Below are 14,844 nucleotides of genomic sequence, written 5' to 3'. Positions count from 1 at the left end.
ACTTTGTAAGTAGGCTTTCACATGACAGTTGTCATCTATTTTCAAGGGTGTCTCAGTTCAGATTTTTCAGAATTACTGTTGTGCTCGCCTGTGAGCTAAACAAACGTGTGACCATTTGTGCTGTCCTGCTCTGCATGCTTGCAGTATCCCCTGTTTGTCGTATTTGGTAAGGGTCTCATACACTTGAACAATACAGGGTGTACATAAAGTCTGGGAACACTTTCAATTATTTATTGCACGGGAACCAAACATTGTACAGATATCATACATATGTCATTTTGAAGAGAAACACTTAAGGTTTTTTTTTCATGTATAGTGCCACAGCGTATTTTGGTAATTTGCAATAGTCAGCGCATGGCGAGTTCAGGTGCAGAGTGAGCTTTCTGTGTATTGGAGTTCGACAAAAACAAGTATGCTACAGCTGTTCAACAGATGTTTAGAACCAAGTATGGTAAGAAGCCACCAACAAGGAAGGCCATTTACTACTGGCACAACAAATTCATTACGACGGGTTGCTTGTGCCCGATAAAGAGAAGCGGACATTTTAATTTGAGTGAAGTGATTGTGGAGTGTATACGAGAGACATTCATAAGTAGTCCAAAGAAATCAGTGCATCATGCATCTTGTGAACCCGAAATGGCTCCAGTGACTGTGTGGAAAGCCCTGTGACAGAAGCTGTCTATGAAACCATTCAAATTGGAGCTAGTGCAGAAGCTCAATGACGATGACAAAGACAAGCGTTTTGAGTTTTGTTCGCAATTGCAACAATTGAATGAAGATGAGGATGGCATTTTTGATCGCTAAATTTTTAGTGATGAAGCCACTTTTCACACTAATGGGAAAGTGATCAGGCATAATTGTCGAATCTGGGGTACAAAGCTTCCACACAAATGCATTGCATTTGAGCGTGATTCCCCAGAGGTAAATGTTTTTTGTGCCTTGTCATGTCAAAAATTGTATGGGCCATTCTTCTTTGCTGAGATCACTGTCACTGGATATGCCTACTTGGATATGTTGCAGCATTGGCTGATGCCTCAAATGCAATCAGACTCTCCAGTCATCTTTTAGCAGGATGATGCTCCATCCCATTTTCATCATGAAGTTCATGGATACCTGAACTCGGAGCTGCCGCATTGATGGATCGGCTGTGCTACAGAAGAGGACAGCTGTTTCATGAAATGGCCTCCCCAATCACCAGATCTCACTCCGTGACTGAGGACTTCTAGATAAAACAATAACTGTGATTGGATTATGCTGTCTAGGTTGCCAAAATATGGGATTCTACTCCAGTAACAATGTTTTAGATAAAAATGCTAATTACTCTAGAACTAAATGAGTGCAAAAGTTGCTAACAGATTTCTAGCATTAGCTGTGTAGATACTTCACTTATTTCTGTAGACTTTTGATCTGCTTCAACTGAATGTTAGCAACTGGGTAGATATTTACAAAGGAACAATGTTAATGAAGTTTTAAATTTCTGGTATTTCCCATTAGTACAGTTCTGTGTAATCTGATTATACTTATGAGTTCCAATTAACCAAAATAATGTAATGAATAATAAAGTTGGCCAAACCCTGAGCTAACTTTCAAGATTTTGGGTACTGTGGAGATGCCATAAAAATTTGTAAAAGGAATGTCTGCTTGTGTCTGTGTATGTGTAGATGGATATGTGTGTGTGTGTGCGAGTGTATACCTGTCCTTTTTTCCCCCTAAGGTAAGTCTTTCCGCTCCCGGGATTGGAATGACTCCTTACCCTCTCCCTTAAAACCCATATCCTTTTGTCTTTCCTTCTCCTTCCCTCTTTCCTGACGAGGCAACCGTTGGTTGCGAAAGCTAGAATTTTGTGTGTATGTTTGTGTTTGTTTGTGTGTCTATCGACCTGCCAGCACTTTTGTTTGGTAACCTCTCCTCCAAACCTCTCTCCCAATCCGAAACCTCTGTCCTATCCAAAGGCCTCACCTTCAGCCCCACTCCCAGATTTAACCAAACAGCCCTTGTCAAAGATTTACTGTCCTACACCCGTACTCTCTGCTGGAAATATCACTTTGCCACGAAGAAAAATGATCCTAATCCTACTCCTAATGATCCAACTCCCCAAGATACTATTCAAATTGAACCATGCCTGGAACAGTTCCGTCCTCCGTCACAGCGGGACCCACCTCCTCTTCCTCAAAATCACCCTCTCCTAACCTTCCAGGAATTTCTGACTTCCAGCCTTGCCTCTCAATCCTTCTTAAAAAACCTTAATCCTACTCCCAACATCACCACTGCTGAAGCCCAGGCTATCCGTGATCTGAAGGCTGACCAATCCATCGTCATTCTTCCGGCGGACAAGGGTTCCACGACTGTGGTACTTGATCGTCGGGAGTACGTGGCTGAGGGACTGCGTCAGCTTTCAGACAACACTACTTACAAAGTTTGCCATGGTAATCCCATTCCTGATGTCCAGGCGGAGCTTCAAGGAATCCTCAGAACCTTAGGCCCCCTACAAAACCTTTCACCTGACTCCATCAACCTCCTGACCCCACCAACACCCCGCACCCCTACCTTCTACCTTCTTCCCAAAATTCACAAACCCAATCATCCCGGCCGTCCCATTGTAGCTGGTTACCAAGCCCCCACAGAACGCATCTCTGCCTACGTAGATCAACACCTTCAACCCATTACATGCAGTCTCCCATCCTTCATCAAAGACACCAACCACTTTCTCCAACGCCTGGAATCCCTACCCAGTCTGTTGCCCCCAGAAACCATCCTTGTAACCATTGATGCCACTTCCTTATACACAAATATTCCGCATGTCCAGGGCCTCACTACGATGGAGCACTTCCTTTCACGCCGATCACCTGCCGCCCTACCTAAAACCTCTTTCCTCATTACCTTAGCCAGCTTCATCCTGACCCACAACTTCTTCACTTTTGAAGGCCAGACATACCAACAATTAAAGGGAACAGCCATGGGTACCAGGATGGCCCCCTCGTACGCCAACCTATTCATGGGTCGCTTAGAGGAAGCCTTCTTGGTTACCCAGGCCTGCCAACCCAAAGTTTGGTACAGATTTATTGATGACATTTTCATGATCTGGACTCACAGTGAAGAAGAACTCGAGAATTTCCTCTCCAACCTCAACTCCTTTGGTTCCATCAGATTCACCTGGTCCTACTCTAAATCCCATGCCACTTTCCTTGACGTTAACCTCCACCTGTCCAATGGCCAGCTTCACACGTCCGTCCACATCAAACCCACCAACAAGCAACAGTACCTCCATTATGACAGCTGCCACCCATTCCACATCAAACGGTCCCTTCCCTACAGCCTAGGTCTTCGTGGCAAACGAATCTGCTCCAGTCCGGAATCCTTGAATCATTACACCAACAACCTGAAAACAGCTTTTGCATCCCGTAACTACCCTCCCAACCTGGTACAGAAGCAAATAACCAGAGCCACTTCCTCATCTCCTCAAACCCGGAACCTTCCACAGAAGAACCCCAAAAGTGCCCCACTTGTGACAGGATACTTTCCGGGACTGGATCAGATTCTGAATGTGACTCTCCAGCAGGGATACGACTTCCTCAAATCCTGCCCTGAAATGAGATCCATCCTTCATGAAATCCTCCCCACTCCACCAAGAGTGTCTTTCCGCCGTCCACCTAACCTTCGTAACCTCTTAGTTCATCCCCATGAAATCCCCAAACCACCTTCCCTACCCTCTGGCTCCTACCCCTGTAACCACCCCCGGTGTAAAACCTGTCCCATGCACCCTCCCACCACCACCTATTCCAGTCCTGTAACCCGGAAGGTGTACACGATCAAAGGCAGAGCCACGTGTGAAAGCACCCACGTGATTTACCAACTGACCTGCCTACACTGTGAAGCGTTCTATGTGGGAATGACCAGCAACAAACTGTCCATTCGCATGAATGGACACAGGCAGACAGTGTTTGTTGGTAATGAGGATCACCCTGTGGCTAAACATGCCTTGGTGCACGGCCAGCACATCTTGGCACAGTGTTACACCGTCCGGGTTATCTGGATACTTCCCACTAACACCAACCTGTCTGAACTCCGGAGATGGGAACTTGCCCTTCAGCATATCCTCTCTTCTCGCTATCCGCCAGGCCTCAATCTCCGCTAATTTCTAATTTCAATCTGCCGCCGCTCATACCTCACCTGTCTTTCAACATCATCTTTGCCTCTGTACTTCCGTCCCGACTGACATCTCTGCCCAAACTCTTTGCCTTTACAAATGTCTGCTTGTGTCTGTGTATATGCGGATGGATATGTGTGTGTGTGCGAGTGTATACCTATCCTTTTTTTCCCCTAAGGTAAGTCTTTCCGCTCCCGGGATTGGAATGACTCCTTACCCTCTCCCTTAAAACCCATATCCTTTTGTCTTTCCTTCTCCTTCCCTCTTTCCTGACGAGGCAACCGTTGGTTGCGAAAGCTAGATTTTTGTGTGTATGTTTGTGTTTGTTTGTGTGTCTATCGACCTGCCAGCGCTTTTGTTTGGTAAGTCTCATCATCTTTCTTTTTAAATATATTTTTCCCACGTGGAATGTTTCCCTCTATTTTTTTTATATATATATATAAAATATATATAAATATATATATATTTATTTCCAAACCCCCCCCCCCCCCCCATGACTATTAAATTGTAGTCTCCCTTAACTAGCTGAATAATTTCTTTTACCTCATCTTAAATTTCTTCAATCTCTCCGTCATCTTTGAAACTAGCTGGCATATAAACTTGTACTACTGTGTTAGGTGTGGGCTTCGTGTCTACCCTGGCTACAATAATGCATTCACTATGCTCTTCATAGTAGCTTATCCGTGTTCCTATTCTTTTATTCATTATTAAACCTACTCCTGCATTACCCCTATTTGATTTTGTACTTATAACCCTGTATGCATCTGACCAGAAGTCCTGTTCCTCCTGCCTCCGAGCTTCACTAATTCTCACTATATCTAACGTTAACCTATCCATTTCCCTTTTTAAATTTTCTAACCTACATGCTCGATTAAGGGATCTGACATTCCACCCTCCAATCCGTAGAATGCAAGTTTTCTTTCTCCAGATATTGAATTCCTTCTCAGTAGTCCCCACCCGGAGATCCGAATGGGAAACTATTTTGCCTCTGGAATGTTTTATGCAAGAGGTTGCCATCATCATTTAAACATAAGGTAAAGCTGCATGCCTTCGGGAAAAATTCTGGCTGTAGTTTCACCTTGCTTTCAGCCATTCACAGTACCAGCACAGCGATACTGTTTTGGTTGATGTTTACGGGCTTTCAAGTAATAAAATGTGATTTGATGTGGTGTGGTGGCCCTCAACTACGTACCCTCAGACTCATAGAGTTGGAATATTAAAAGTTTTAGCTGGTTTCGTTGTCTAGGCGCTAGGATACATAGTTGCTGCATTACAAGCCAAATATTGCTTAGTCTACACTATACAATATGAATATACACATTAATCGAATGGTCGAAGGTTCCTATCACTCGGCAGTTGCGAATTTTGAATTTTATATAGAAATTTAGAAATGAAAGATTGCAATTAAATAAATTTTGCTGGTACTATTTTAATGACTTTAAATGATGAGTACGATAGCAGAAGTACCTTTAAGAATGCCCTTTATTACTGTAAAATAGTTATTGGTGTTGATGGTCCAGCAATGAAAAAAATATTAGTTGAATAACAGGGAAACAATAGATTCCTACTTCAAGTAATGAGTTATGAATGACAACATAGCTCGTGAGATATTCACTTCCAAATGCGTACTACATTTTCACTGCAGAAGCCACGGAAATCTCACAAGTACACAAGTTGGCACTACAAAATATTTCTATCTCTTGAAACCATGTGCAAACTGCTCCACTCCAAGTCTTTCCCGTGACCATGCGTCTGTCGCACCGTACCGGCCAGGGCCCTCTGTGTCCTGTGCGACTATCCCTCACGCCGCACTGTCCAGCACTCTGTGTCCTCTCCCATACTGTCCAGAACTCTCCGTGTCCTGTGTGACTGTCCCTCACGCCACCCTCTTCAGAACTCTCCCTCCATTCACTTTGGTAGTCGTCTCCATTAGTAATGACCGCTTTGATTGGCGATAGCCCTCCATCATGTCTCAAAGCCAACGCACACTCACAAACATTTTGAAACACATTTGAAATATTGGATTTACATTTACATAACTTGAAATTAAATAAATATTCCTATGGCTGGACCATAATACACTGTAACACACATTATTAAATACATAAACAAATCAAATTAACATATAACAAAGGAATAGAAACAAAAGGTAGACCAGTTGCCTAATGTTTCTGTGCTTTCTAAAACACAGTAAATATTTAACAAATTTCTTCATGAATAGTATATATCAGATATAAACAAAGACATAGATGAATAAATATATTTATAAGCATGCTGCTACCGTTTTTTCATGAGACTGTGGAGTACTTATGGCCTGATGCAATCAATAGTAATCGGCCACTTTGGCCTCCAATAACTTGTGTACTATTCAAGTTACATGCCTGTAATTTATACCAATTTAGGTTTACACTAATAGCTTTGTAAAGACACATCGATCAATAAAATCAAATGAACCATTTAGATTTTGGAAATTCATTGCTAGGTGTTACTTGTATAATTTACAGTCAGATACTAAACTTTAAACTAAGAAAGATATTGAAAATCTGATTATGCCATCAGAATTGTCGTGCAAATAATGGTAACATACATGTTTCTTTTTAAGGTATCATGACTCCTCTGGGTATTATTAATTTCTATATGAACTGCGAAATGTCTGCCATTATGGTTTCACAAAGTCCGCCATCTTTGGCACTCCAGGCATGTCACGTTCATCGACACAGCGTCACCATGGAATTCCCAGCCACGCTTAGAATTGTCGTGCAAATAATGGTAACATGCATGTTTCTTTTTAAGGTATCATGACTCCTCGGGGTATTATTAATTTCTATATGAACTGCGAAATGTCTGCCATTATGGTTTCACAAAGTCCGCCATCTTTGGCACTCCAGGCATGTCACCTTCATCGACACAGTGTCACCATGGAATTCCCAGCCATGCTGTCGGCCTGGACCCTAGCTAACAATTTGGCACCACGTGGCCGCCAACGAGCTGCGGCCCGCCGAGAAGTCCCAGCGCGGCCACGCCAACTCCAAACTTAGAATATTTTCAGGGCGCCATAACTCGCCTGTTACCTCACATATTACAAGGCCAGTTCAATCATCATCCAGACTGTTGCCCCTGCAAGTACTGAACGACTGCTGCCCCGCTTCAGGAATCACGCATTTGTCTGGCCTCTCAACAGATACACCTCCGTTATGGTTGCACCTACAGTATGGCTATCTGTATCGCTAAGGCATGCAAACGTCCCCACCAACAGCAAGGTCCATGGCTCATGGGAGGATATATGTATTTGACTGGGGGAGGGGGAATATAAAAGGAGGAAATCATCCGTCTTATTTACCGAGCGAGGTGGCGCAGTGGTTAGCACACTGGACTCGCATTCGGGAGGACGACGGTTCAATCCCGTCTCCTGCCATCCTGATTTAGGTTTTCCGTGATTTCCCTAAATCGCTTCAGGCAAATGCCAGGATGGTTCCTTTGAAAGGGCACGGCCGATTTCATTCCCCATCCTTCCCTCACCCGAGCTTGCGCTCCGTCTCTAATGACCTCGTTGTCGACGGGACGTTAAACACTAATCTCCTCCTCCTCCTCCTCCTCCGTCTTATTTGTTGTACCCTCTATAATTAGATTAATTACAACACTCACAGAGGGATTTAAGGAGGTATTCTTCCCACACTCCATACATGACTGTAACAGGAAGAAACCCTAATGTGTGATACACGATAAGTACGTTCTGTGATGAACTTAACAGTGGTTTACTTAGTATGTATTAGAAGTAGATAGGCCACACACCTGTAGTGGGTCACACATCTGTTTTCTAATTGGTTTCTTTTGTAGACTGACTGCATTTTTCACAGTATCTTACCAATGAACTGAAGATTGCACCTTCTTGACCTATGACTGAGGCTATGTGATTATTCCATTTCATATTCTCAAAAGTTGTTACACCCAGATATATGTAAGAGATGAATGATGCCATTTATGACTCATTGATATTGTACTAATAGAATACTATGCTTTTGCACTTTGTGAAGTGCGTACACATTTATGATCATTTAAAGCAAATTGCAGATCTTTGCATCATTTTCAAAAGCTATCATAATCCCATTTGAATATATTGTGCAACTTTTTTTAAATGTTACTTCAGTGTAGATTACTGTGTCATTTCCAAAAAGCATGAGGTTATTACTAATATTGTGTCCCACATTGTTAATGACAACATGAGCAGCAAGGCTCTCAACACACTTCCCTGAGGCATGCGTGAAGTAACTTCTACACCTCTCCATTCAAGATAAGCTATGTCCTCCCTACCAGGAAATCACCATTCCAGTCACATATTTCATCTGATAATCTCCATTGTGTTAGTCTTCTTAATAAGCCTTGATATGATGCAGTATCAAAAGGTTTTCAGAAGTCAAGAAATACTGCATCTACCAGATTGCCTCAGTCCATGGCTTTCTAGATGTCATATCAGAAAAGTTCTATGTGGCTTTTACATGACTGATTTTTTTGTAAACCATACTGGTTGGATGGTCATTCTGCTCGAGAGAGCCCTTTTATGTTTGAGTTCACAGTATGTTATAACATTCTGCACAGAAGGATGACATTGATATTTGATGATACAGGGGTACCTCTTCAACAGTTGGCAGCATTGGTACTGGCTTGTTCCATAGCCTCTTCTCTTCAGCTCCATTTGGTGGGAAGCCTTAGCATTGAACGGTTGTGTTGTTACATTGTAAAGTATGGAACCCTGCACAGGCGGTCGGTCAATGTGATTTAAGCAATGTGCAGTCATTGAATTCTTGACAGCAGAAGGTGTCACCCCAAAGGAGATTCATCAGAGAATGAAAGCAGTTAATGGTGATTGTGTTGATAAGAGTACTGTGCGTCGTTGGGCAAATAATGTAAAGATGTTGAGACGGGTACATCTGACCTGTGTGACAAACAAAGAGTTGGGCATCCTGTGACAGCAACCACCAAGTTTCACAAGCAAAATGTTGACAGACGGATTCAGGACGATCGTCGTATCACTAAGGGAGAAATTGCAAGCACAATCAGCCTTTCACAAGAATGTGTGGGTCACATTATTGCTTTACTTGGCTATCAGAAGATCTGTGCATGATGGATACCCCAGATGCTGCCGCCTGAAATGAAAGCAACAGACTTGTAATTTGCCAGGAACTCCTCTTGTGTTACGAGAATGGAGACGCACAGTACTCACAACAACACAATCACCATAAACTGCTTTCATTCTGTGATGAATCTCCTTTGGGGTGACACCTACTGTCAAGAATTCAATTACTGCGTGTTGCTTAAATCGCATTGACAAACCGTCTGTGCAGGGTTCCATACTTTACACTGTAACAAAACAACCGTTCAGTGCTAAGACTTCTCGTCAACTGGAGCTGTAGAGAAGAGGCTACGGAACAAGCCAGTACCTGCCGCGTACCAGTGCTGCCAACTGTTGAAGAGTTACAAAGGTGGAGGCATTACTTTTCAGTCAACCCTCGTACTTTCATGAATCACTTCTGTTACCCTTCTTGTAGATAGATGTGACAAGTTTTGCTGTACCAATTTTAATTGTTTCTCTACCTCACTGACACTAATGTCTATGTCAGCAATCTTTTCGGTGGTGCAAGAGCTAAGCTGGGGCAGTGTTCCTAGATTTTCATTTGTAAAAGAAAATTTGAAAGGCGACTTCAGTGTATCTGCTATGGTAACCTCAATTTCAGTTCCAGTGTCGTCCACGAGTGTTGAACGATCGCTTGGGTGCCATTGACAGCCTTCACTTATGACCAAAATTTCTTTGATTATGTAAAAGATCTTTTCATAAACTTCTGCTGTTTTAGTCATTGAAGGCCTCTTGCATTGCCCTGTTGACAGCTAAACACATTTCATTTAGCATCCAGCTATCTACACCTATGTCCTTCTTTTTACACCTCTTGTCCACATCCAGCACTTGCTGTTTCTTTAGAAGTTTCCTTATGCATGCTATATACCTCGAAGGGTCACTCACAACATGAACTTTTGTAATAGGATCGTATCTACCCAGTACTTGCTCAACTGTTCTTTTAAATATGAGTCATAGTTAGTCTACATGCTGCTATGGAAAGCTAATTATTTCAGATGCCTCCTTATGATATGGCACTTCTGCACATTTATGTAGTTTACTGAGTATGTAAATCTTTCTGCTTGTTCTAGTTTTCCTTTCAACTTTGGTATTCATTGCTGATGCCTCTGCTCCATGCTCAGTGGTACTAACACCAGTTTGGACATCCTGAAAGAGGTCAGGTCTTTTCCTTTCTTTGGATCTAATATATTTCCATCACACTGACAGTATGATTGGGGAATATATATATTAATGAGTTAAGCATTTCACTGAAGTTTCTGGCCTCAGTTTCTGTGTCATTGGATCTGAGTTGCTCCTCTACTGTGACATATACACCACCTTCATATTACCGTATCCTCTCAATATACACTTATAAATTTTAATTTATAATTTAAATTAAATAAAAATTTCATTACTGCCAATTTTTGGTTTAAACCAGTTATATCTTCTTATTAATATGTATGCTCCACTGCTTCTTAAAGGTGCTTAAAACTCTGAGACTTTCTTGTGAATGTTTTGGCAGTTGATCACGAGCCATTTGGGGGAGGGGTGTCATCTACAGTTATTGTTTTTACGGTGCAAGATCAAAAAGTCAGCCTAGCTTGTCACGATATTTTTGAACATTGTGACTCAAGCCCTCTACTTGACTCAGTCAATGATCAGTTCTGTGAACAATGCTGCAGATCGTGAGCTTTGTTGAAATTCTGTGAGCAGAGTTGGTCTTCTCAACCTTCTCTGACGGATGCCAAAAGGCATCATCAGTTCCAGTGTGTGCCACGATCTGCAGCTGGTTGCATCTTGTTCCCTCAACAGCTGCTGGAACAGCCTCTTCAGCATATTGAATGACACTCCTAAGTGTTCCTCCCCTTTCCTTGTTGACATTTCCCAAAAGAGTACCATTATTCATCTTATGCTTGAAATGCTGGCAATTGACAGATCGTTATCTTTTTTTCGTTTGTCTTCCTCTGAGGGATACTTCAGGCTTCTCGGCAGATGAAATGTGCGGCACTGGCTCTGTTTGTTGCATTGGGAGACAGCGTCTTCTTTTGTTGGATAAAGAGATGGGTTTAAAAACTGAGGTCTACCTAATCCTTGTCTTCCCTGTATGTGACTTTTAGACCTGTCCCTGACATGCCACTCAAAATTTAAGATGACTGGTGATAGGTTCTGTATTACATGGAGGAAACAGTGTTTACAGAAGGTCCTTTAGACGTCCGGTACATGTCTCTCTTCAGTGTGCACAACACACCGTTAGCTGCACTTTCCAATTGCATGACGGCAAGCAGGGCAATTTGCAGCTGCTTAGGAGCAGCAACCAGCTCATCCTGTTCTTGAAAACGACATTCGCTGTGGGTTTGCAGTGTGATTGGAGCAAAGTTTTTCTGAACGGTAAACGAATAATTTTAAACTAACCTTGCTATTTCTCTCTTAATTTCAAAATATGTTTTGATACAAGGTTTAGAAGTTCTGTGTAAGAACTGACATTACTAATAGTTAAGAAAGTTATTTTCCATTGTAACAATAGAAAACTTGAGACAAAATTTTCTCATACCCCCCCCCCCCCCCCCCCCCCCCCGCCCCACAAGAGCCATGAACCTTGCCGCTGATGGGAGGCTTGCATGCCTCAGCAATACAGATAGCCGTAACGTAGGTGCAACCACAACGGAGGGGTATCTGTTGAGGGGCCAGACAAATGTGTGGTTCCTGAAGAGGGGCAGCAGCCTTTTCAGTAGTAACAGGGGCAACAGTCTAGATGATTGACTGATCTGGCCTTGTAACACTAACCAAAACGGCCTTGCTGTGCTGGTACGGCTGAAAGCAAGGGGAAACTACAGCCATAATTTTTCCCAAGGGCGTGCAGCTTTACTGTATGGTTAAATGATGATGGTGTCCTCTTGGGTAAAACATTCCGGAGGTAAAATAGTCCCCCATTCGGATCTCCGGGCGGGGACTACTCAAGAGGATGTCGTTATCAGGAGAAAGAAAACTGGCGTTCTACAGATCGGAGCGTGGAATGTCAGATCCCTTGATCGGGCAGGTAGATTAGAAAATTTAAAAAGAGAAATGGATAGGTTAAAGTTAGATATAGTGGGAATTTGTGAAGTTCGGTGGCAGGAGGAACAAGACTTCTGATCAGGTGACTACAGGGTTATAAACACAAAATCGAATAGGGGCACTGCAGGAGTAGGTTTAATAATGAATAGGAAAATAGGAATGCGGGTAAGCTACTACAAACAGCATAGTGAACGCATTATTGTGGCCAAGATAGATACGAAGCCCACGCCTACCACAGTAGTACAAGTTTATATGCCTACTAGCCCTGCAGATGACGGAGAAATTGAAGAAATGTATGATGAAATAAAAGAAATTATTCAGATAATGAAGGGAGACAAAAATTTAATAGTTGTGGGTGACTAGAATTCATCAGTAGGAAAAGGGAGAGAAGGAAATGTAGTAGGTGAATATGGATTGGGGGTAAGAAACGGAAGAGGAAGCCACCTGGTAGAATTTTGCACAGAGCGTAACTTAATCATAGATAACACTTGGTTCAAGAATCATAAAAGAAGATTGTATACATGGAAGAATCCTGGAGATACTGACAGGTTTCAGATAGATTATATAATGGTAAGACAGAGATTTAGGAACCAGGTTTTAAATTGTAAGACATTTCCAGGGGCAGATGTGGACTCTGACCACAATCTATTGGTTATGAGCTGCAGATTAAAACTCAAGAAACTGCAAAAAGGTGGGAATTTAAGGAGATGGGACCTGGATAAACTGACTAAACCAGAGGTTGTACAGAGTTTCAGGGAGACCATAAGGGAACAATTGACAGGAATGGGGGAAAGAAATACAGTAGAAGAGGAAGAAGCTTTGAGGGATGAAGTAGTGAAGGCAGCAGAGGATCAAGTAGGTAAAAAGACAAGGCCTAGTAGAAATCCTTGCGTAACAGAAGAAATATTGAATTTAATTGATGAAAGGAGAAAATATAAAAATGCAGTAAATGAAGCAGGCAAAAAGGAATACAAACGTCTCAAAAATGAGATCGACAGGAAGTGCAAAATGGCTAAACTGGGATGGCTAGAGGACAAATGCAAGGATGTAGAGGATTATCTCACTAGGAGTAAGATAGATACTCTCTACAGGAAAATTAAAGAGACCCTCGGAGAAAAGAGAACCACTTGTATGAATATCGAGAGCTCAGATGGAAACCCAGTTCTAAGCAAAGAAGGGTAAGCAGGAAGGTGGAAGGAGTATATAGAGGGTCTATACAATGGCGATGTACTTGAGGACAATATTATGGAAATGGAAGAGGATGTAGATGAAGATGAAATGGGAGATATGATACTGCGTGAAGAGTTTGACAGAGCACTGAAAGATCTGAGTCAAAACAAAGGTTCGGCAGTAGACAACATTCCATTAGAAGTACTGACAGCCTTGGGAGAGCCAGTCCTGACAAAACTCTACCATCTGGTGAGCAAGATGTATGAGACAGGCGAAATACCCTCAGACTTCAAGAAGAATATAATAATTCCAATCCCAAAGAAAGCAGGTGTTGACAGATGTGAAAATTACTGAACTATCAGTTTAATAAGTCACGGCTGCAAAACACTAACGCGAATTCTTTACAGACGAATAGAAAAACTAGTGGAATCTGACCTCGGAGAAGATCAGTTTGGATTCCGTAGAAATATCGCAACATGTGAGGCAATACTGACCCTACGACTTATGTTAGAAGCCAGATTAAGGAAAGGCAAACCTACATTTCTAGCATTTGTAGACTTAGAGAAAGCTTTTGACAATGTTGACTTGAATACTCTCTTTCAAATTCTGAAGGTGACAGGGGTAAAATACAGGGAGCGAAAAGCTATTTACAATTTGTACAGAAACCAGATGGCAGTTATAAGAGTCGAGGGGCATCAAAGGGAAGCAGTGGTTGGGAAGGGAGTGAGACAGGGTTGTAGCCTGTCCCCGGTGTTATTCAATCTCTGTATTGAGCAAGCAGTGAAGGAAACAAAAGAAAAATTCGGAGTAGGTATTAAAATCCATGGAGAAGAAATAAAAACTTTGAGGTTTGCCGGTGACATTGTAATTCTGTCAGAGACAGCAAAGGCCCTGGAAGAGCAGCTGAACGGAATGGACAGTGTCTTGAAAGAAGGATATAAGATGAACATCAACAAAAGCAAAATGAGGATAATGAAATGTAGTCGAATTAAGTCCGGTGATGCTGAGGGAATTAGATTAGGAAATGAGACACTTAAAGTAGTAAAGGAGTTTTGCTATTTGGGGAGCAAAATAACTGATGATGCTCGAAGTAGAGAGGATATAAAATGTAGACTGGCAGTGACAAGGAAAGCATTTCTGAAGAAGAGAAATTTGTTAACATTGAGTATAGGTTTAAGTGTCAGGAAGTCGTTTCTGAAAGTATTTGTATGGGGTGTAGCCATGTATGGAAGTGAAACATGGACGATAGATAGTTTAGACAAGAAGAGAATAGAAGTTTTCGAAATGTGGTGCTACTGAAGAATGCTGAAGATTAGATGGGTAGATGACATAACTAATGAGGAGGTACTGAATAGAATTGGGG

General features: G+C 42.2%; 1 protein-coding gene and 1 non-coding gene across 5 annotated transcripts in view; both read left to right on the top strand.

Annotated features, from left to right (window-relative positions):
- LOC126190807 (TBC1 domain family member 31) overlaps positions 1 to 14,844 on the top strand; it is a 277,761-nt gene that overhangs the window by 127,027 nt on the left and 135,890 nt on the right. The gene's annotated exons all lie outside the window — the stretch shown is intronic.
- Positions 7,490 to 7,562, top strand: Trnaa-cgc (transfer RNA alanine (anticodon CGC)). The gene has a single exon. It is a non-coding gene; the product is annotated as a tRNA-Ala (tRNA).

This window comes from Schistocerca cancellata, chromosome 6 (assembly GCF_023864275.1).
Source record: "Schistocerca cancellata isolate TAMUIC-IGC-003103 chromosome 6, iqSchCanc2.1, whole genome shotgun sequence".
In the NCBI taxonomy this organism is placed as follows: Eukaryota; Metazoa; Arthropoda; class Insecta; order Orthoptera; family Acrididae; genus Schistocerca; species Schistocerca cancellata.
This window is presented reverse-complemented; position numbering and strand designations above follow the sequence as displayed.